Source organism: Emydura macquarii, unplaced genomic scaffold, assembly GCF_026122565.2.
Source record: "Emydura macquarii macquarii isolate MOO-44397 ecotype Brisbane River unplaced genomic scaffold, CSIRO-AGI_Emac_v2 contig_1119, whole genome shotgun sequence".
NCBI classification, from domain to species: Eukaryota; Metazoa; Chordata; order Testudines; family Chelidae; genus Emydura; species Emydura macquarii.
In genome coordinates this window covers 19,140,218-19,165,423 of record NW_027131256.1, presented here as the reverse complement: position 1 = coordinate 19,165,423, position 25,206 = coordinate 19,140,218, and the positions used below count along the sequence as shown (strand labels likewise).

Here is a 25,206-nt window from a genome sequence, read left to right as displayed (position 1 = left end):
GGAATGATCACTTCCCACGATCTGCTGGCAATGCTCTTACTAATGCAGCCCAATATGCTACTAGCCTTCTTGGCAACCAGGGCACACTGCTGACTCATATCCAGCTTCTTATCCACTGTAACCCCAGGTCCTTTTCTGCAGAACTGCTGCCTAGCTCGTCGGTCCCCAGTCTGTAGCTGTGCATGGGATTCTTCCGTCCTAAGTGCAGGACTCTTCACTTGACCTTGTTGAACCTCATCAGATTTCTTTTGCCCCAATCCTCCGGTTTGTTTAGGTCCTTCTGTATCCTATTCCTACCTTCCAGGGTATCTACCACTCCCCCTAGCTTAGTGTCATCTGTAAACTTGCTGAAGGTGCAACCTACGCCATCCTCCAGATCATTGATGAAGATGTTGAACAAAATCGGACCCAGGACCGACCCCTGGGGCACTCCGCTTGTGACCGGCTGCCAGCTAGACATGGAGCCATTGATCACTACTCGTTGAGCCCTATGCTCTAGCCAGTTCTCTATCCATTTTATAGTCCATTCATTCAACCCATACTTCCTTAACTTACTGATAAGAATACTGTGAGAGACTGTATCAAAAGCTTTGCTAAAGTCAAGGTATATCACGTCCACCGCTTTCCCCACATCCACAGAGCCTGTCACCTCTTCATAGAAAGCAATCAGGTTGGTCAGGCATGAGTTTCCCTTGGTGAATCCATGTTGACTGTTCCTGATTACCTTCCTCTTTCCAAGTGCCTTAAAATGGATTCCTTGAGGACCTGCTCCATGATTTTTCCAGGGATTGAGGTGAGGCTGACCAGTCTGTAGTTCCCTAAATCCTCTTTCCTCCCTTTCTTGAAGATGGGCACTCTGTTTGCTTTTTTCCAGTCATCAGGGACCTCCCCCAATTGCCACAAGCTTTCAAAGATAATAGCCAATGGGTCTGAAATCACATCAGCCAACTCCCTCAGCACCCTTGAGTGCACTGCATCCATCCCCATGGATTTGTGTATGTCCAATCTTTCTAAATAGTCTTGGACCCATTCCTTCAGCACTGCGGGATGTTCACCTCCTTCCCATTCTGTGCCGCCCAGTGCAGTAGTCTGGGAGCTGACCTTGTCTGTGAAGACAGAGGCAAAAAAGGCATTGAGTACCTCAGCTTTCTCCACATCCTCTGTCACTAGGTTGCCTCCCCCATTCGGTAAGGGGCCCACACTTTCCCTAATCTTCCTCTTGTTGGCAACAAACCTGTAGAAACCCTTCTTGTTCCCCTTCACCTTCCTTGCTAGCTGCAACTCTAATTGTGCTTTGGCCTTCCTGATTTCATTCCTGCATGTTCGAGCAGTATTTTTATAATCCTCCCTAGTCATCTAACCAAGCTTCCACTTCTTGTAATCTTCTTTTTTGTGTTTAAGTTCACCAGAGACTTCTTTGTTAAGCCAAGCTGGATGCCTACCATATTTGCTATTCTTTCTGCACATCGGGATGTAATTTTTTCAAATATCACCTACGTACAAGATTTCAGTTAATTTTAACTATAAAGAATATTTTAAGTGTCTGCATTATTCCACTGTAAAGATAATTCAGAACAAAAAGAGTGACACAGACCCTAAATTTTTTAAGTAACTCAGTTTTTAATTAATTTTAACTCAAACTCTTTAAAAGGTTTACTTGTTGTGATGGTTCTCAGGTACCCAGGGCAGGGAGTCATCTTGTTACCCCTGCCTCCAGTGAGAGGGAGACTTTCTGTGGTAGCAGGGTGTCAGCTCCCTGGCCCACCAGCCTTACAGCCCTCTCCTCTGGACTATGGCAACCCTAACTTCATTTTGCAGGTTAGCAAGAGGTGCATCTCAATGCAGTATACCCCAATTTACCAGTTTTACCTTAAATCACAATTCCTCTGACCCACATAGCACTTGTGAGTCCTTATAGAAAAACAAAAGTAGGTTTATTTAAGGAAGAATAAAGATTTAACTAGAAACAGGAGAAAGATAGAAACAATTGCTTACAAAACAAAACCATGAAATGGAAACCTGGGTCTACACTTATCAGTGGTTACCTTTCTTATCTAGTAAAGTAAATTTCCCTTGAAAAGTTCAGTCTTTTGCAGAGTTGGCTGGTTTCACACAAATCAAGTGTTCATGAATGCCCTCCTTAAGGGGTTCCTCAGTGAAACAATACAGAGTGTCCTCCCCCTCCCCCCCCACACTCTGTTATACTAAAAACAGTCTTTCGCTTCTATTCATAGATAGATAGGGTGAACACCTGTCTTGTAAACTTTCCTTTTTAAAAAAAAAAAAAAAAAACCTTTTACAACTGTGTGTCCTTGTCTCTAATGATTTCCCATTCAAAGTCTGAGTATTGGCAAGGCTAAACAATAGCATCTTGCATTGCGTCACTGGCCAGATAGGATGGGGTGACAACTGCCTGAGTGGGCCATTATGGTGATATGCCAGTGACAACTATTCATTTTTTACTTCAAGTCCCGAAAGCATACATGCAATAGAAATACATTATTTCTTAAATATTAACAATTCATACATCTCACAATGATTATGAATCTTGACAAGTTACAAGCTCTGTGTAGATATCCTGCAAGACACATATTTGATGTGATGAGTTTGTCAGGCCTGAGGGGAGAATTGCTTGCAAACTACAGGGGACCCTTTGCCAAGGGATCTCTGTGTCACACTTGGAAATTTTCAGAAAATTCTTACAGTACTCAAAGAATAAATGTTACAGTTTTCAGGGGAATATGCTGTATTTTTATATAAAAGGAAACAATTAAATATCACATTAAGTGCAAAGCAGAACTCCACCTTAAATATAGAGTTGTATCCAGCACCTCCATAACAAATATTTTATATGGTGCTTTTCCAACAACTAAAAAAAAAATGACATTCATCTTTTTAGATAACTGAAAAACCATAAAAATAAATAATGGGTAAACATAAAAAAGTTCTGTGTTTGGTTAGGGTAAGCATCCAGAAATTTTGCTATTTACTCTATAAAAAAAACAACTCTATAGTGAAGGTGGAATTCTGCTTTGCACTTAATGTGATATTTAATTGTTTCATTTTATATGTTTCTGAACCACTTTGGTCTGGAAACCAGACTGAAAATCAAGGGTTCAGTGTGAGATGTGAAAGATAAAGAGTGCAAGGCCAAGGCTGTTAATGCTATGTCAGCATTGTGCAATTTTAAAAAATAATGATGACTGTTGTGAAGAAGGTTATGCATTCTGTTCTCCAAGAGCCCTATTCTCCCATCCCAGGATATTTTACAATGGAAGAATCAAAGCCCAGGGAAAAGGACATCACTGCTGCAAAAGTGGACCGCTATAGGTGTAGTGTCCATAGAAATTTAAGAGTTTCCCTTTAAATAGTTTGTGGGGCCACCAGTGGTGCTCTCTGGGTTCTATGTTTAGAAACCCGTGGTACTTGTGTACAAGTAACTAGGCCTTGCATATTGTGTGCAGTTAGTAAACATGGGTTTTGGGCCCCATTGTGCCCTTGTCGTTTCTTCATGTTATATTTGTTGTGTAAATAGCAAAACCTGCAACAATAAGTTAGGGAAAGGAACAGGCAGCACCAACTCCTTGTATGAAAAATTTGTCAGTAAGATGAAATTGTATAATTTAAGGTTTTTTTGGGGGAAGGAGAGGGTTTAAGGAGAGAGGATCAGGCCATCCTAGCAAAAGAATATATATAATTTTTTCCGGCTCTGTATAAAGTAAAAACAAACCAACAAGCAGAATTGTAAAAGCCTGAAAATTGTAAATCTGAGTGCATCTGTCTGGTTAGCAGGAGTTTTATTTGTTGTTTTCACTGTTTTAACCCTAATCACCTCTCATTTAATCTAATGGAATGCAGAAAGCAATGCCTGAGAGTGTAACACTAGCGAAAGAAAAAACATTTGCAAGATGTTCAACAGCAGTTAATTCAATTACTCTATTGTTCTTCATGGTAAACTATTACATCACTCTTCTAGCATTAAGTGAAAACAAACTATGATATTGTCACTGTGGGATTTGACATACCCAATTGGAATTAAATTATTGGCATTCAGGTGACAGCTCAAGGGAGAAAACTGTCCACTTGGATCCCCACAGACAGGTTAAAATCAATTAGAATTGATCAGAGACAGGTTATTTTGAAAATTACCAAAAGAAAAACTGCAGCTTTACAGAGTTCTAGTACTTTTGCACTGGCCTTAAGAACAAGCAAAATTAGTGACAAGCTCTGAAGTATTAGTTCACTCTTTCATTTCAATGTATCAGTTTACATATTTCAAATCATGTAGTACTCAAGATGCTACATATCATGCCTCATTTAATACCTTCACTAGGTGGATGTTGTTAAAAATATTGCTCAAATTAAGGTTAAATTTTTAATGGTTTTTATCCACAGTTTGAAATATAACCTGCATTCCACTGGTGCTCTGCACATGGTTGTACCCATCAAAGTCTGCTTGTTTTGGAGGAGGGACCGCAAGGAGACCTTGCCATTTTGGGCCACATTGTGGCTGGGTTAGAGTCTGTTCAGGGCCACACTGCCAAAGAGGCTATGGGAAAGCCATATTCCGAGAGAATACATGTGACCCGTCCGTGCCCAAGGTAGCCACCTGAGAATGCCAAGATCAGGGCAGGCTGCAAAAGGAGAGCAGATTCTCCCAGCGCTGGTGGGTGACACTGAAGCCTGGCTTCCCAACCAGCCATGAACTGCTTCTGATTCCCTACACTGGTTATCAAGAAGCCAGTCCACAAATGCCCACAGCCCCCTTTACTTCATTCCAGTTCCTGGCTCCCAAATCAGCACTAGGCCCAGTAAAGAGATCAGTTATTTAAACTCTATGCTCTTTACTAAAAAGGTTCCCTCTGACCCCAAGGAGTCAGCCACAGTACCAGTTCAATATAAGTTTGGATCTTACCTAGAATACCACGCTGCCAGCCAATCCTTTAGCACTAAAACTAAAGGTTTATTGTAAAAAGAAAGAAATAAACCAGGAGAAAGATGTTAAAGGGTTAAAGCAAATCACATACATACAAATGATTAAGAGTCCATATACATCAGGTTTCTGGAAGAAATGTGGAGTTGCAGGCTTGTATAGTTCCCTCTGGTACACATCCAGTACCTGGATGGGTCTAAGTCCTTTGGTTCAGTTGCAAGATGAATAGATCCAGAGGTAGGTGTGTGTCTGTAGCTGGACAGGAACATAGACAAAATGGACTCTGTGGTTTGATTTTATATACCCTCTGTCCCGGGCCATGCAGCCTGGGGAAAGTCACAAGAACTAAAATGGAGTCCATAGTCACATGGGCCAATCGTGGTGACTCTTCAGATATGCCTGGGGTCCAGAGTCACATGAGTCAATCCTGGTAACTCTTCAGGTGTGCCTGGGGTTTCTTCCTGGGCCCCTTGCCTTTGTGAGTGTCTTAATGGGCCATTAAGCAGGCTATTGTCTTGCCGCCTCTCTGTCTGGGGCATGTCCCAGCCAGCCCAAATTGACATACAGAAATATCAAATACATCCATAACTTCCATTTTACATATAATACATGAACATAAGTATTATTATCTTACTCAGCATGATATATCCCTTCTAACAGTACCAGACATGATATATCTTACACGCATTATCACGATTCTGCCATACTGATGTCACACAATTACTAAATGCCCCCCCACTCAAGCCAGCCTGCATGACACCCCCAACGCGAGACTGGTGTAGAAAGGAGCAATCAGAGCTCCTGAATACACCTCAGGGGCCCCCCTTATCCAAACAGCATGACAATACATATGCTACTCTATCTCTTGAGATGATGAAGCCTATCATCCCTTATCTCCCTAACATGCCTAGTCATGTTCCATCCTCTTTGGTGTGAGTTGTGTCCCTGGGAACACTAGAAATGAGCAACTCCTGTGCACTTCCAAGTACAAGGATTACTATTGTGTCTGGGATGTGACTTCTTGCCTCCCTGCTTATGTGCCAGTGCAAGGGTTAAATATGAACTGCCCTGTTAGCTTTGATTTACCTAACCTCAAAATCCCCGTATCTATGAATATTTTAAATGCAAGAAGGGCTGGACTGAGCTTCCTACAAAATCCATCAACTAATCCTCCCAAAATGGCCAAAAGGAGAGAATGAATAAAAGATAGCAACTTGAGAGCTTCCTCCTTTCAAGGATTGAGTGTGCAGTTTCCATAGTGCTCCTATTCTTCTTGGGCCTTTGAATATTTCATTTCACAGTGTTACCTTGATGATTTTACTGGTTCCATTTTTCTTGGCTTGACTAAATTCTCAGGAGCTTGTTTACAACAGGACTATATGCAAAATAACTAAAATAAGGCAAGATAAATGCATTATTATATTGAAATAAAACAAAGGAAATGAAACTGAAGGTAAAAAATTCTTCAACACATGTAGTATGAAAATGTTTAAGTGTGCAAAATTAAGGGAAGACAATTCAATTCTTTTATCACAGTCAGTGATACATATTTTAAAATGATCAGATTCTAACTGCATTGTAAAATGCAGTAGAGTCATTAAATGTAAGCAGGTCCATCACTAGAAAAACACTTTTCGATATTATGTAGGACTGTAAGTAGGCAGACAATGGTCAAAGTGTTTGAATTTGTACAACTATAAATCCAACATTTGTATGGGCACACAACTGAAATTGTATGCACACATTGGGCATTGTCTGTGTGCTGGCTGGGTACATATATAAGAGCATGCACATGTTGGAAAAATTATTAGTCTAGTTTATATATGGTCATGACTTTAATTAAAAAGCTCTATTATTTAAAAATATACACCTTTTATTCACTTATTATTTATAATAAATCAACTCATTACTCTCTGAAGGCTGTCTCAGATTTACAAGTTCTTTGGTACACCTTTCTATGTTAAACCAGATGACTGAAAAGTTGGTGGCATACATAGCAGTGTGTGAAGACTGCAGTGTAAATTAACTCACCCACTGGTGAAGCTAGACTTTGCCTGGTTAAAACAAAACTAGGTGAAAGGTCATGCTGTCATACAATCGTAATTTTTAAAGTGTGACAAAGCCAAAAATGTCTGAGAAATTAAAAACTGGATGGTAACAGACTGTGAATCCCAGTAATGACTGAACTCAGTGATATTCTAAACAAAAAGACCAAGCTTCTAGCAACTCTTTCCATTGCTTTACACTGACTCAACAGACATCCTTGGCTTCAGAGTAACACACAGATAAGTGACAATCCTGGAATCTTATCAGATAGATATTCCAGAATGGCACAGAAGAACTAACCTAAACTCTGATTATGAAGTGACAAAGCTAGAAGAGGGGAAAGAAACCAATAATTGGTCTATGATTTAGTTTTGTATTTGCATTAAAAAAAGTTTATTTTATAGTTCCTGCTATAGAAGTAACATATCCTAATTGGTGAGAAAACCTCATAATTACAATAAATATTCTGTAGTCTTAGTTGAAGTTTAGCACAGTAAAGTTACTTAAGAATGTGTCTCCTGCAGATTAAATAATATTAACAGCTATTCAGTTAGTATAAAAATAAATTGAGTGTGTCCAACAGCTCTAAGGTAAAATTTGGTCCATGAACATTATGGGTATGTATAAAAATTGAGGGTAAATCCAATTCTCACTTTTGTGAGGTACCCATTGAGTGCAGTTATGAGCCAGGTATCCTCCTGTCTGTATAAAAAGCTTGGATTTTAGGGTCAGGGGCACACTGCAGGTACATACCACCAGTGCAGCATTTAGCTCCAGAGGGTTTCCCCTGGATAGCAGAACTAGAGCATCTGCTGCTGCTCAGACCCACTGGTTCCTTACCCTACCCTGTAAACATACACAGGTTAGATGCTGCCTCCTGGTTTTGGCCCTGTGTGAACAGTACCGAAATAAAAGTCTCATCTGACAATTTATAAAACTGGGAAAATCTAAAAAGATAAGTTAAATTTCATATATTCCTTGCCTCTTTTAAGGCTGTTGGGAATAGGAGAGCTGAGGTTTTCCAAATTCTCTTCTCAAAATTCCTTCCACAACTGGGAGCTTGTACATTTGTAAGAGGAAAAGATTTTAAGGTATCAAGTCCTTTAACAGAAATAATATTTGCTTTACTTAACCAAAGACTTGAAATGGTCACCTGACAGCTTGAGCTTGCATTTTCTCCCCTCCCCCAGCCCCATAATTTTTTAAATTCTTTTTTAAATTGAATCCACTGAACTTGGTGCCTGATTGACCTTTTTTAAATTGAATCCACTGAATTTGGTGCCTGATTGACCTTGCAGCCTTGGTCGTGAAATGAAAGAGGCCATATGGGTTGTTGACCCTCCAGGATTGTCCTGGAGTCTCCAGGAATTAAAGATTAATCTTTAATTAAAGATTATGTATTGTCGTGAAACTTCCAGGAATACGTCCATCCAAAATTGGGAACCCTAGAGACCAATGAAAGGAAACAGTTCAATGATGAAAAGAGAGGGAAAGGAATAAGATATAGCAAAAGTGAACTCCCACAAAAGGTATAAAACACTGCCAGATACTGTCACGGTATATTTTGAGCTAGATTGTGGCTTTAACTCATGACTCACCTTGTGAGGATGGGGAAGTGGAGAGGAGCTGTGCTGCTGTGGAAGCCACAGCAGAAATTTTGGCTGACTCCGCCAGAGCTCTTCTGGGTTTCCCAAAGAAATTCAAAGTAGAGTGGCAGCTCTGCCATCGTTAGGGAGACTGTAACATGCACTTCCTGCTTCATATATTGGCTTAGTTTTGATAGCCAGTACACAAAAGGAGAAACGTGGCCCCTGCCTATTCTCCACCTTCCATGTTCCTTTCCTGGTAGTACCACTAAGCACACTAGCTTGGAACAGTCAACATGCTAAGGGGGCACAAAAAGTGCAATTGTGTCTGGCTTTATCACAAGGCTAGGAAGGAAAGGCAGTGCTCTTTTCTCCCTTGAACACCTGTGTGGGGCCCAATTGGACACACAGCTTTTAGACAATTAAATAACTGCCATGAAGCTTTTATTTAAGGTGTGCTGTTTGTGCATGGATTCAGCAGGCTTATTTAGTTGTCCATGAAGTCACTAGTTGCTTCTCTGTTGCTACTGATTTTAAGTGGAAGGTGCTCAGATACTATGTTGGTGGGCAGTAGTGTTAAAACCTAGGGCAGTCAGACAGACAGACAGTTCTGATTTAGCAATGTAGTGGTTATATACAGCATTGGTCACCATAGTATGTGGACACTTATGGTCTTTGTAACTAAATGGGATTTTTCTTTTACGTTTTTGTCACCTTTTATATTTTTAATTTTTGGCAAATGTTCATACTTATGAAAATGTACATTCTATATAGGCACAACGTGAGCAGGAACTATGCCTGCTTCCTTACATAGCTCAGCCAATGTTCTTCCAAGTGACCAGTCCATAAAAGGATACCATTCTTAGAGAAAGCCATAAGAAAAACTAATGAGATCTTATAAAAATGCTCAGTTATAAATAACTCAACTGTATGCTATGTTAGGAGGTCAATCCAACCGCCACTGATATCAGTAGAAGGATTCCCTTTGACTTCAATAGGAATTAAGTTGGCCTTTAGGAAATAGCATATTATAATTACCCAGTTTGAGAATATATCAAATGGCTTTCATTTCAGTGCAGATCACTGCAGTACAGAGGCAGGATGAAAAATGAATGCCTTAGGTCAGGAAAGGAAATTTTATTACAGGAGCTAGCAATCCAGGAGATATTCTCTTTAAAACACTCAAAGATTTAAACAAAAACAAGCCAACATTCCTGGAAAATATGGTTACAAATACATCACAAATCAAAATCATATTTAAGAAAGTCTGAAGCCTATATCCGGGGAAATTTATTATTCAGAACAAAAGGTTAAGTGTTATATTATAAGAACTGGATGGGAAAAGGTTGCATTGTTGTTGTAGCAATGTTGGTCCCAGATATTAGAGAAAGTGGATGAGGTAATATCTTTTATTGTACCAACTTACGTTGGTGAAAGAGACAAACTTTTGAACTTACAAAGCGCTCTTCTTCATGTCGGGTGTGAACAGGTCCTGAATAAGAGTTCTGTGTAAGCAAGAAAGCTTCTCTCTTTCACCAAAAGAGATTGGTCCAACAGAAAATAGTATTTTTTAGCCCTTAAGTCTTTATTACAAGGAGATGTTCATGGGATTACACTTCAAACTAAATCTGATTTGCACAAGAACAGACACTTGCAATATTTAACACTAAGGAATTACCTAAAAAGAGATCTTTGGAAAGGAATATTCCAAGGCAAATATGTGAAATTTTAATCACAACAGTCAAGTAAATACCACTACACAAAAGCAGGCATCTGAAATACCATCAATTTCTATTAGACCACATGACAAGAGATTCTGTTATTTAAACCTATATCAGAAAGAATTGAACTTTTATGTACAGAAAGTGACCAGTTAAACTGAAGTAAGAGTTATAAAAGATGCTGTTACAAGTTTGATGGAGTTTAAAATATTCCATAAACTTTGTTGGACACCTGACAAAACAAACAGACGACTTAAAAGACAACAAATGTTGGAGGTATTTGGAAGACATCAGGGATTACAGGCATATGTTCTGAGAGTGCTAAACAATAAAAACATTTGGTCAAAAGTTTCACCAATGCATGAAAATATAATTACACAAAAATAAACTATACTTACAGCATGGAGAGTCTGACTAGATCTGTGTAAAATACATGGAATCTCATGAGAAATGGAACTTGATCTTTTAGTCTGATTACTATGATAATTATTCTCAGGTACTGGAAGAACAAGAATAGCCCATCTGTGAAATAATTTATTGCTGTATCCTATGAAAGTCACTTTGGAAAAAGAGGATAGACTGGATACTTTTGGGGAAAAGGGACGGATGGATCATTTTTTAAATTTACAGACAAAACAAATACCTACAAATGAGAAGGAAAAATAAACTATAATGCTAAGGGACTTACGTTACACGTTATTGTGGTAAGTGTAAACTCAGGAATAAAATAGTAACACAACAGTAAAATAGCAAGATGAAATAGTAAAAGACAACAGAGAGGAGGCATGGAAGCTCATCCTATTGAGTAGTCATTTTCAGACAAATTAAAATGTACTCATTGGCTTACTATGTTTTTGGGATTATACTTTTTGTTATTAGAGGATTGCTAACTATAACAAAATGTAGCTGAAGCTCTCTTTTTACTACTTTAGAAGAAGCTGGTTGAGAATACATTGGTAACTAGGCCTGCCAATCCTTTGTGCACTTTGTTTCCCACTGTCGAAAATGATCTTGGCCAGCTTGCTTGATATAGCTTTTGACAAAGATTTTTTTTTTTGCACTTCCTTTTGCCAAAGATCAAATATCCAAGTCTATTACCCGAACCCTGCTTTTTCCCTACATCTGATGTCAGAACTTAATTGTACTTTACACAGCCCCTTCCTATCCATCCACACAGTTAAAACTCTCATCCAGTCTCTCATCATCTCATGTCTTGATTACTGCACTATCCTTTTCCCTGATCTTGACAAATGCAATCTTGCGCTGCTCACTTCCATTCAGAACGCTGCTGCAAAGTTCATTTCTCTAGCCCATCATTTTGATCACGTCACCCCTCTCTTTGCATCAAACATGAACTTACTTGTCTTCACTTTCATGGCCCTTCAAGGCCTATTTCCTCCTTACCTATCATCTCTCATTCTCCCTTTAAAACTCTTTTCCATGATGCCTACAAAGAACTTGAGAATGATTAGGTTGCTGCTGTGCTAAGACCACTACTTATCATGTTGCCCCAATAGTGTCTCATCTATCTGTCTGTATCCATCTGTTTTCTCTTGTCTTACACTTGACTGTAAGCTCTTTGGGGGGAAGGAACCATCTGTTTGTTCTGTGTTTTTACAGCACCTAGAACAATGGGGTCCTAGTTCACGACTAGGTCTCCGAGGTGTTACAGTAATGCAACTATTAAAAAAAAGTTGACAGAATGCTAGTCACAACATATGGAAATGGGGTTTATTTCCCTTCTAATCATCTAATGAACTATATTTCTTTATCCAGTTTATCTTAGTTTCTTGGTCTTGACAGATCCATAAAAAATCCACATTAGGCTATTTTTGAACCACTGAAACACTGTTTATATCTGGTGTATCTCCTCTGTTCTGATGACTTTCCGATGCCACAGAAGCTATGATTTCTCCAGTAACAATCAGTTTGTATTATTTGTCTTTCTTCTAAACAAACCTCCTCTTAAATTACAAATTCTCAATCCTTATTTCCTTCAGCTGCTGGCTAAATCAATACTGTAATAGATGTTCTCTCAGTAGAATGCCTTCCTTCTTCAGTCAGCCAAACAAATTCAAACAGCTCAAGTCTCCCTCTTGTTAAGCCTGATTCATAACACTGTTGACCATCTGAAGCCCCAGATACCTGGAGCTACTGTATGCTCTTCCTGAATTAACCTCAGGGCGAACAACTTATGTTGAGATAAACTCAGTCATGACGGGTAGAGCATGCTGGAACTATTTCATTGTTTGACCACTATAAGAGACAGTCTTTTTTGTACTTATGCTCTTTCTCTTCCATTCTCTTTCGAGGGCTAAGCCTATTTTGCCTGGATTTTATTTTATTTTTATTTAAAGCAGTTGCAAAAGTAGGCTCTTAATTAAAACTCCAATCTTGCAAAGGACTCAGTGGGATTTCATGAAGGTATGAAAGATTTGCAATATCAGGCCTTAAAGCACAACACTAGAAAGGCTACATTTAAACGTAACCTGTAAAAGATTGAAAAGAAAAATGGGGTTATTGCTTCTTTATAATGCATAAAAGTAACTTGATTTTTCAAAAGTGTTTATTTTTTATGTTTACTGATCACTTTATATTTTAGAAATATCAGATATATGAAGTCTGGTCTTCCCTGGTTTTATTGGAGGACCTCTAGGAGATCTCAGGAATGCTTTTCTTTTCAGAATGTCATTTAAGACTAAATTTAATATAAATATAGCAAAGAAGCTTCTGTTCTAAAGTTGTTCAAAGACGTTCTAAAATGGACTGTCAGTCATGTAATCACAATATTAATTTGTCATCACATTATTGTACCTAATCGGATGGCATTTTAATGTGTTTTCAAACTCATTCTCTTAATATGTTAGAACTTGTTTTTCAAAATTTTCAAATGAGTATTTACAGTAAAGCTTCAAGGACCTATAGTAGTTGCTATTATTTAAGACTGTACTTCTCCAGTATCGGAAATGTATGAAAGATATTGGCATCTGGATAATCTCTCTCTTTTTGCATAATGTTTCTTGGTTTTGCTGCCACCTACAGTATAACATAGGATAAAGGATTGATGCAGAATAACTTTGTTCTGGTCTACTTTGCTCTTCTAGCTCTAGCCACCGTAATCTACCATTCACCCGTTATTACCGGAGACTTCCTGAAGATACTTATTTTAAAGTTGAATGAGTGAAGAATACAGGTGGAAGGTTTCTAAACTACTTTGGGCCTTTCCAAATATTCAAATATTTTCCAAAATGACTTCTAGCACATCAAAAGACTGAGGTTTGTGTTTATTTCATTATTGTTTTTGACTGAATGAATTATTTTAAATTGTGTGGAATGAAAAAATTGTATTGTTCTCTTTGATAGCAATATCTATCAAAACCTCTTCTCTTCAAAAACCTTGTGGTAGAAGGAAGCTTGCTCGTTCCATGGAAACACATGTTTTGACTCCTGTGCTTTTACTATCAGGAAGTCTCATTATTTTGTTATAATGTATGTTAAGCTGTCATCACTATCTTTAAATAAATATTTGATTAAGAAAAATGCAGACTAAACTGCAATAATGATTTAAATATTAACCAAGAGATATTTTTGTTGAAAATATAAGCAAATTAAATTTTTAAAATATTTGGAAACAAATAAAGTGGTAGTATACTAATGATACAAGTAGAGTGCAAATACTGTTTTGAATGTCTATATGTATAAACTATTGTAAAATCCTAGAATTTCAGTATATTTTTTCACAAAATAATTTCCATTACAACTTAGGATGCACATACATACTGTTTAAATCCACCTGAAATCTATGTGTTAGAAAGCTGCCCTTGAACTTAAATTTACTTTACACTTGGGAGAGACTTTAAAAGAAGGAACATTGGGGGGGAGAGGGAGGAGGGAATTCTACTGAAAAAACAATCTGTCTTTTTCATATTTAGAGCGGTCACTTCATGTTAGCCCAGTTCTGTGAACAATTTTTCTATCCTTTACACATAGCACTGTTTTCCCTTTTAGATAATCTTTAATTAAATAGTCCTAGAAAATAAATATTTAGATTTGAGGAAAAATGTTATTTTGAACTGACTTTGCAATCCTTAGAAACAGTCTGTGAAGTTCTCCCAATCTTCAAATCACATGAAATTTGCACACATCTAATTGTATCCCCTGTGTTTAGATATTACTGACTTCTTGAGGGGGAAAACAATGGATTGAACTGTAACTTTTCATGCTTACTTTTAATCCAAAACTGAACCAAAGTAGATTTTTTCTCTCAGAGGTACGTCTGTGGAATATTTGAGGAAATTTTGTTTAGCCATTTTTGAGATTGGCAAGGATGGAAAAAATATTTCTCATTTAAAAAGAAAATCTAGTTATGCTTTTTAGAAACTGCTATAACTATAGCAATTAAAACTTTGAATATAAACAAGCTTTGCTCAGGAGTAGCAGCTTCCTCAGTAGGGCAAGAATTTTTTTAAAAAATCACTTCTGAGACAGATCAGTGCACATCTACTTTTTTTTTTCTTTAGAAATGCCTAATTAGGCTCCACCTCCTTTCTGGAAATCTCTGTGCCCAGCCAGACAGGTACAGAGGTTCATGCTGGGATAATCTGCTGACTGAAACACAGTGAAAATCTAGAAACAAAAAAGCTGCTTTATCGTTAGACAGAAGGAGAAATGGGTGGTGACCGGGAGGGTGATAACGAAACTACAGTTTTAGGGTCTTCCCATAAGCTTTTCATTAAAAACTGAAATTATTTCTACATTATAGCATACATCTACACTGCAAATTAAGGTGTGATTGTAGTGCAGGTGGGCATTCACCCATTCATTTTAATTTAGCTCATGCAGGTAACAATAATAGTGAAGAAGTGGTGGCACAGACTTCAGTTCAGGAAGGCTGGCCCAGCACAAGCCCACTGGTGACCCCAGGTTTGTACATGGGTTGCTAGCCTTTGCTGAAGCCCATGCTCCCATGTCTATATTGATGTTGTTATCCATCATAGATAGGGTAAAGTTCATGCAGGTATGCCTGCCCATGGTACAATCACACCTTAATTTGCAGTGTAGAGGCATCATTACTGTTCTTGAGATACAGTCATCATAATGTACACTGATATACTGCTTACCCTGCTAACCCAGTCTTGCAGAAAATGGGCATTATAGTACACAATTGGGGGGGGGAACAATAGCAAATGTGGGAGCTCACCCCATCAATCTCAATGAAATGTGATCAAAACGTAATATTTAAGCAGAGACATTTTATCTATCCCTCCCACACACTTGTATTTTTAAAAGCTAGAAATTAAATGCATAAGCAATGTTAAATGTTAAATAAAGGTCACACAGTTGTTATGTTTTTGCTTTTGTTTTTAAATGAGGGGATGCAAAATGTAAGATTCTTATAACAATGTTAATTTAGACACGGCACATCCTCTTCTGGGAAGAAAGAAAATATAAGTCACCTGTTTCAGGAACAGCACCTGACATTTTATTATCATTGTTACATAATTGTTGCATAGCTTGATTTCTGCATCCAATGTGGCTTACTCTAAAAAGGGTTTATGTAAAAAATGGCATCTTCTCAAACAACTGATTTCATCTGGAGAAAGATCAGAGACTCCCCTCTTTACCATCAGAGTAGTGAGCAATCAAAACTTGTCTGCTCCCTGAGACTCCTGAACTTCCTAGGTTTTCATCAATTTACCTTAGGAGAGCAAGCCATCCAAATACAAGGGAATGGTGCCAATAATTTAGTACAACAATACAATCACCTGTTGCCCACTACTATCTGTGCTTTGGCCCCAAACCATCCACCCCTTTACACTGACCAAGAAGATCATCATGGTTAACAGATCATTTACAGCAGTCGAAGTGTACAGGCAGAAAATAAGAATTCCAGTGGCATAAAAAGTATTCTGAATCTGTCCACCAGCAGCACAAAGAACACTTACAGCATTATGCCACAAGCCTTCTACTCCTCTGCAATCAATACGGCAGAATCCCAAGAAGCAGAGCTATTTCACATAGCAAACCAGCTTTCAAACTTGATGACTGCATAGCCCAGACATCAAATGCAAACACTGATCACTGTGAAGAGCTGTTGTAAGGAGAGATTTTGATAGACCAGTAAAAGGGCCAGGGACCACTAGATAGTGTAATATTGATTATCATATTTGTTGCTAACTGCAGGCAAACTTGGTAGGCCTTTTTGCAGGCCTGTGCAGCCTTGGCATGACTAAGCCAGGAGGGGAGCCTCTTGCTCAATCTTTGCTTGACCCTGCACCCCTCCCTGATGCTCTAGTGGATGTGCTGGGATCTGTGTTTCAGGAAAAGACCAATAAGCTTATTTATGCATGCCCCCTGGGAGATGTTTGTCTGGGCCTGAAGATATGCAGATTCTGTAGGAACACATCTAATTAATTAAGTACTGTGGCGAACTTAGGTCTAGCTGTTGAAACTTTTTTCCCTCTTTCTTGACGTATTAGTAGACAACAATAAGGTAAATGAGGGGAGAGGCTTGGACTCTTTGGGATCTCCTCTTGGACACAGCTTCTGGATCCTCCAACAGCAACTGGAAGATCAGGCCAATTGGAAAGTTGTTGCTGTTTCCACTCGAAAGCCACGCCAGACTTCAGTAATTATTGTGGGTTGGGATGTTTTACTAACCTATTGCGGACGTGTGTAAGTGCATGAGCCAAAGTAAAGTAAAGCTTTAACGTAACAGCACTTGTGTTATACTGTTTCTACCAGTCCATCTATCAGCTGGACGGCTGTGTCTCCATTTGGCTTATTTCCTGACACCACCTGACAGAAAGTAAAGTTACCATGAGCTTTGGGTTGGCAGAAACCCAAGTAACACTGTCAGCATACTTCACTGATAAGATTAACTTAATAGATCAACTGGGTTAAGTTTGGAGGCGAAAGCAAGAAGGGTGATGATGTGGTGGGCATCTGCTATAGACCACCAGACCAGGAGAATGAGGTACATGAGGCTGTCTTCAGATAACTAATGGAAATTTCCAGATCACAGGATCTGGTTCTCATGGGGGACTTCAGTCACCCTGACATCTGCTGGGAGAGCAATGCAGCAATGCACAGAAAATCCAGAAAGCTTTTGGAGCATGTTGGGGACAAATTCCTGGTGCAAGTGCTGGAGGAACCAACTAGGGCCCAAGTTCCTCTTGACCTGCTGCTCACAAACAGGGAAGAATTGGTAGGAGAAGTAGAAGTGGATGGAAACCTGGGTAGCAGTGACCATGAGATGGTAGAGTTCAGGGTCCTGACAAAAGGAAGGAAGGAGAGCAGCAGAATGCAGACCCTGGACTTCAGAAAAGCAGACATTGTCTCTCTCAGGGCAGGAGCCCATGGGAGGCTAATATGAGGGGGAAAGGAGTCAAGGAGAGCTGGCTGTATTTAAAAAAAATCTTGTTGAGAGCACAGAAACAAACCATCCCGATGTGCAGAAAGAATAGCAAATATGGCAGGCAATCTGCTGGGCTTCACAGAGAAATCTTCAGTGAGTTTAAACACAAAAAAGAAGCTTACAAGAAGTGGCAGCTTGGACAGATGACTAGGGAGGATTATAAAAATACTGCTCGAACATGCAGGAGTGAAATCAGGAAGGCCAAAGCATAACTGGAGTTGCAGCTAGCATGGTATGTGAAGGGTAACAAGAAGGGTTTCTACAGGTAGGTTAGCAACAAAAAGATGGTCAGGTAAAGTGTGGGCCTCTTATTGAATGGGGAAGACAACTTAGTGACAGATGATGTGGAAAAAGCTGAAATACTCAATGCTTTTTTTGCCTTTGTCTTCATAGATAAGGTCAGCTCTCCGACTATTGCACTGGGCAGCACAGTATGGAGAGGAGGTTAGCAGCCTTCAGTGGTGAAAGAACAAGAAAAGTTGGACTTGCACAAGTCTCTGGGGCCAGATGCAGTGCATCCAAGGGTGTTGATGGAGCTAGCCGATGTGATTGCAGAGCCATTGGCCATTATCTTTGAAAACTCATGGTGATCGGGGAAGGTCTCAGATGATTGGAAAGAGGCAAATAAAGTGCCATTTTTAAAAAAAGGGAAGAAGGAGGATCCAGGAAACTACAGACTGGTCAGTCTCACCTCAGTCCCCAGAAAAATCATGAAGCAGGTCCTCAAGGAATCCATTCTGAAGCACCTGGAGGAGATGAAAGTGATCAGGAACAATCAGCATGGATTCACCAAGGGCAAGTCATGACTGACCAAACTGACTGCCTTCTGTAATGAGGTGACTGGCTCTGTGGATGTGGGGAAAGTGGTGCATGTGATATACCTTGACTTTAGAAAAGCTTTTGATACTGTCTCCTACAGTATTCTTGCCAGCAAGTTAAAGTAGTATGGGTTGGATGAATGGACTATGAGATGGATAGAAAGCTGGCTAGATCATTGGGCTCAATGGCTAGTGATCAACAGCTTGATGTCCAGTTGACTGCTGGTACCAAGCGAAGTGCCCCAGAGGTTGGTCCTGGGCTTGGTTTTATTCAACATCTTTATTAATGACCCGGATGATGGGATGAATTTTACCTTCAGCAAGTTTGCAGATGACATTAAGATGGGGACAGTGGTAAATACGCTGGAGTGTAGAGACAGGATACAGAGTGATATAGACAAATTGGAGGATTGGGCCAAAAGAAATCTGATGAGGTTCAACAAGGACAAGTGCAGAGTCCTGCACTTAGGACGGAAGAATCCCATGCACTGTTACAGACTGGGGACCAACTGGCTAAGTAGCAGTTCTGTAGAAAAGGCCCTGGGAGTAACAGTGGACAAGAAGCTGGATATGAGTCAACAGTGTGCCCTTATTGCCAAGAAGGCTAATGGCATATTGGGATGCATTAGTAGGAGCATTGCCAGCAGATTGAGGGGAGTGATTATTCTCCTCTTTTCTGCACTGGTGAGGCCAAATTTGCAGTATTGTGTCCTGTTTTGGCCCCCCCGCCCCCCCCCAAAAAACCAGGAAGGATGTGGACACATTGGAGAGAGTCCAGTGGAGGGCAACGAAAATGATTAAGGGGCTGGAGCACATGACTTATGAGGGGAGGCTGAGGGAACTGGGCTCATTTAGTCAGAAGACGAGAAGAGTAAGGGGGATTTGATAGTGGCCTTCAATTACCTGAAGGGGGTTCCAGGGACAATGGAGTAAGGCTGTTCTCAGGGGTGGCAGATGACAGAACAAGGAGCAATGGTCTCAAGTTGCAGTGGGGGAGGTCTAAGTTTGATATTAGGAAAAACTTTTTCACTAGGAGGGTGGTGAAGGAATGGGTTACCTAAGGATGTGGTGGAATCTCCCTCCTTAGAGGTTTTTAAGGCCAAACTTGAGAAAGCCCAGCCTGGAATAATTTAGTGGGGGTTGAGTATTTTTGTGTACAGCTTAGGTTGTTGTAGCAACAGAGCCTACCTGGTTGCCTTAGTATCAGAGTTAGACTATTATGGGATAGCTCAGCCAGTTCTTGCTGGTTTTAGTTGCATCGGAATAAAACTCTGTCTGCATGTTTACATCTCTCTGTATTCCTGTCTCTTGGTTTCTCTCTGAGTGCAAGTAGCTTTCAAAAATCCAAACATAACAAATGCGGCAATGAGGATGGGATGGACCTGTGCTGGCAAGAAAGTAAAACTCAATAAAAGCCTTTTGCTGTTTTCTGTTCTGGGTGGCTGGCTGTGCTGTTGTGCTGATGGAGGAAACCAAAAGTGAAACAGACAGATTGGGAAGAGGGAAGAAAGCAGAAAAGCAGTGCTGGGCCCTGTCTACACTAACCTGTGAGATTCGGCGGCTGTCGACTGGAGTTACGCAAAGTACGAAAAAAACTTGCGTAACTCCCATCGACTGCTAAGCTTCTCTTCTGCGCTCCGTCTGCACTGCGCCAACGGGAACAGCGTTCCCATCGACGCAGCGCTATGCTACTTTTGTAGCTGGTCTTTGTACGTCAATTTTTGGATCGACTGAGAGGGTCTACACTTACCGCTCAGTCAATCCAGAGAAATCAATCTGATGGCAGTGAAATTTGCTGCCATCAGTGTTACCGGAGCCCTAGTGAAAGGAAATTACTAGTCATTGTGTGTGAATGACCCCAACACACATGAATAAAAGCACTAAGAAAAAGAAAAAAAAGAAAAAAAGAGAAAGGCAGCAATGGCTACACTTACTGGACCCCTGGGGCATTTTGATGAGACTGTGGAGCAATGGAACTCATATACTGAATATTTTGAATGTTTTGTTCTTGCAAATGAAATAGCAAATGACAAGAAGGTGGCAACTTTCTCAAGTGTTATGGAAGCTAAAACATTTAGCTTCTTGTGCAGCTTAGTGCACTCTGATAAGCCAGGCACTAAACCTTACAGTGACATTGGAAAATCCTGGAGGCACATTTTTCTTCAAAACCACCATTGCAGAGAGATTTAGTTTCCACAAAAGGAATCAAGAAGAAGGTGAAACAATTGTGCAACTTGTAGCAGCTCTTAAGAAGCTTCCTGAGCACTGTGAATTTAATGATGTCTTACGGCTTGTCCACACTTACCTCCGTAAAAAACTTGCTTAACTCCCGTCGACGTCTCTGCTTCTGTTCTGCGCACCGTCTTCGCTGCACTACGCCGACAGGAACCACGTTCCCATCGATGCAGCGCTACGCCACTTGAGAAGGTGGTCTTAATACGTCGATTTCTGGATCTACTGAGGGGTCTTCACTGACCGCTCAGTCAATCCAGAGAAGTTGATCTGACAGCAGCGACTTTGCCGCCGTCAGTGTAGCCATAGCCTTAGATGACACCCTATGTGATAGGTTAGTGTGTGGTCTTTGAAGTGAAGCAATAGAGGTGCCTACTGACAGAGACCAAGCTTACCTGGCAAAAGTCCATTGAAATTGCAGTTTCTATGGAACTGGCAGCAAAGGAAGCATAACAATTAAGTACATCAACCAGAGTGCATAAGGTGTCACAAGAACCTACCAACCAGACACTGGGAATCCAGGAATGTTACTGCTCTGGGAAGCCTGTTCATCATGCATTGGAATGTGGTGTAAAGATCTAGCATGTTGACAATGTGGCAAAAAGGGACACATTGAGTGTGCCTGCAAACATAAGAAAGAAGAGTCAAACAGAACAGGCAAGCAGAAGAAAAAGAAGCCTGCTGTCTGGCGGACCAAAAAGGAAAATCTGCACATGGTAGAGCAGGCTCAGGATGATCAAAGTGACACCCAGTCAGAAGAAGAAATGCCACTCCACGTCTTGTTCATGGCAGTTAGCTCACATGAATACTGGTTAACCCTGCTCTTGGAAAGTAAACCTGTATGCATGGAACTGGACACAGGTGTAGCAGTTTTGCTGGTCTCAGACACTGTGTATAAAGAGAAGCTAAAGCATCTCCTGCTTAAGCCAACAAAAATTGTTCTAAAGATGTACACTGGAGAAACTGTACCCATGTTGGGCACTACTGATATTAAAGTGGAGCTCAATGGACAGACTGCTCAACTCCAACTGTTTGTGGTGGAAGACAATTACCCAGTGATTAATTGGAAGGTCATGGCTTAGGAAGATCCAGCTGAACTGGGCAGAAGTGCACAGGATGGCTAAAGAAGAAACAGGTCTGACAGCTGTATTAAAGAAACATGCTGCTGTTTTTGGAGAAGACCTGGGAAGTATGAAATGAATTACTTTGAAATTGAACATTAAGCCTGACAGCCAACCAAAATATCTGAAAGTAAGAACTGTGCCATATGCCATCAAGCCAAAAGTTGAAGCTGACCTGAAGTGCCTGGTCAAAAATATAACCCCAGTACCTGTTACTCATAGCCAATGGGCAACACCAATTGTTCCAGTATTGAAGAAAGATGGCCCCATTCAGATTTGTGGGGATTTTAAGGTTACTGTTAATCTGGTGTTGTGTGCAGAGCAATACTCTCTTCCCCTCACTGATGACCTCTTTGCTGGCTTGGCTGGTGGACAAAAGTTCAGCAAGACTGATCTGAGCCAGGCATATTTACAGATGCATGTCGATGAGAAGTCCCAAGAGCTGTTGACTATCGCGATGTATAAAGGGATGTACTGATATTGTCGCTTGCCCTTCAGAATAACGTCTGCTCCAGCTTTGTTCCAGATGGCTATAGACCAGATCTTAAGTGACTTGCCAGGACTTGCTATCTTGATGACATCATTCACTGGAAAGAATGAGGAGGATCACCATAAGAACTTTGATGCTGCCCTGCAAAGACTGCAAAAGTATGGCCTATGGATCCTCAAAGACAAATGTGAATTCTTCCAGCCCTCTTATGAATATTTGGGACATATCATAGATGTTACTGGACTTTGTAATGCTCCTGCAAAGGTCAAGGCTATTGTGGAAGTCCCACCTCCTCAAAATGTAGGCCACCTTTGCTCTTTTTTAGGGCTATCGAACTCTTATGGAAAGTTTATTCCACAGTTAACAACACTACTAAAACCACTACATGAACTCCTTTGCCAGAACAAGGTCTGGAAGTGAACTGAAGTCTGTGATGTTGGATTTAACAAGGCTAAATGCGCATTGCTAAATTCAGGGGTTGACACATTTTGATCCATCTTTACCTCTACAGTTGGCCTGCGATGCCTCCTGTTACGGCGTGGGAGCGGTCGTGTCACACATTATGTCTTCTGGAGAGGAGAGACCCACTGTTATTGTATCATGCACTTAAGCAAGGCAGAAACTAACTATGCCCAAGTCAAAGTGAAGCACTGGGAATCATTTTCAGAATTCGATAATTTCACCAGTACCTGTTTGGACTGAAGTTCACGCTTCTCACTGACCGTTGACCTCTAACATCAATTTTTGGACCATACACACGCATGCCACCATTGACTGCTAGTCGTATGCAATGATGGGCATTGTTGCTTTCCTCATACACGTATGAGAGCAAATATCGGCAATCCACTTTGCACTGCTACGCAGATGGTCTCTCAAGACTGCCTTTACCAGTTAAATATCAAGATATTGGACAGAAAAAAATCTTCTACTTTGAATAGGTAGAGAACACAGCCATCACTGCTACTCAAGTAAGGAGGGCATCTCGTGTTGACCCAGTACTGTCCCAACTTGTGGACCTAGTGATGCATGGAACGTTTCTAAGGGACTCTCGGATCTCACTTAACCTTTGTCCCTACATGTCCAGGAGAATGGAGTTATCAATCCATTCTGATTATTTGTTGTCGGGAATACGCATCATTATCCCTCCACTACTGAGATTGCAGATGTTAGAACAGCTACATTCACTTCACTGTGGAATAGTGCGCATGAAAGAAATTGCACGAAGCTACTTTTGGTGGCCTGGCCTGGATAGTACCTTTGAAGAGAAGGCAAGAGCTTGTACTTCATGTCAGAGTGTGAGGAATGCACCTCAGTTGGCACCTTTACACCCATGGGACTGGCCTGCAAAGCCCTGGCAGTATATTTCCATTGATTTTGCTGGCCCATTTGAAGGAAGCACGTTCCTCATTGTTGTCGACACCCACTCCAAATGGCCAGAAGTCTCTATAATGCCGTCCATGACTGCTGAAAGTACTATCCAGAGACTGCGTGAAATCTTTAGTCATTTTGGTCTGCCATAACAACTTGTGAGTGACAACAGACCTCAGTTTGTCTCTCAGGAGTTTGAAAATTTTATGAAAGCAAATGGGATACATCACATCACTTCAACACCGTATCATCCATCCACCAATGGATTAGCAGAAAGATTGTGCAGACAATGATGCAAGCTTTAAAATGTGCACAGGAACATTTGTCCATTCAAAAGTGTCTGGACACCTTATTACTATCCTATAGAAACACACCTCATGCTATGACCAAAGCGTCTCCAGCCTTTCTAATGATGGGACGACAGCCGCACACTTGCTTTGACCTGCTGAAACCCTCCAAAGCATGACAAGTTGTGCAATGTCAACAGCAAAACCAAGTCATCAGACTTGCACGCATAGCAAAAGAATGAACCTTTAGTCCTGGACAGCTTGTTCTGGCTCGAAACTATGCTTCTGGAGCTAAATGGGTCCCTGCTACAGTTATCACCCAGACAGGACCTGCTTCCTACACTGCACAGACTGCAAATGATCTCACCTGGTGGTGGCATGTAGATCAGTTGTTGTCAGGTCATACTAGTCCCCAGGACACATCTCCAGTTGAACTACCTGACCTCACCACTGCAGGCGAGATATCCTTGAGCCAAGAGTCACCCATTCCTGACTCCTCCATCCACCTCTGCAGCAGATCCAGCACCCTTACCTGTTTGAGCGAATACAGCACCCTCACCAGTTCGAGCTATGAGTCCTGAGCCCATTGTTAGACCCGCACCAATAACACTCTCAGGTGCAAGAACACCAGAAATCCGCCATAATCCACCTAGAGAAAGAGAAGGCTTCCTCAATGACTGGATCTTTAGCTAGGGCAAACTCACGTTTATGGGCAGAATAATCCCCAGGGTTTAAGCCAAGAAATGAGGCAGTCTACCCTCATTCCCTAGTTTAATGATTGTTCTGTTAAATGGGTGTTTCCATTAAGGGGGGGGGGAATATGTTGTGTATTTTGTGTCCTGCCTAGATTGCCATAGCAACAGAGTTAGTATATTATGGGATAGCCCAGCCAATTCTGGCTGGTCTTAGTTGTAGTTGAACAAAACCCTGTCTGTGTGTTTACATCTGTCTGTGTTCCTGTCTGCTGGTTTCTCTTTGAGTGCAAGCAGCTTTCAAAGATCCGGTCATAACAGGGTTGGTCCTGCTTTGAGCAGGGGGTTGGACTAGATGACCTCCTGAGCTCCTTTCCAACCTTAATCTTCTATGATTCTATATATATATGGATCTAATTGGGAAAGAAAATTCAGTTCAATCAGATTACATTATCTGACCCGCTATCCCTGAGAAATTTGGCCTCATTATACATA

The 25,206-nt window shown here is 40.6% G+C and overlaps 1 protein-coding gene across 1 annotated transcript in view; it reads right to left on the bottom strand.

Annotated features, from left to right (window-relative positions):
- Positions 1 to 25,206, bottom strand: part of EPHA6 (EPH receptor A6) — a 709,227-nt gene that overhangs the window by 524,182 nt on the left and 159,839 nt on the right. The window lies entirely within an intron of this gene.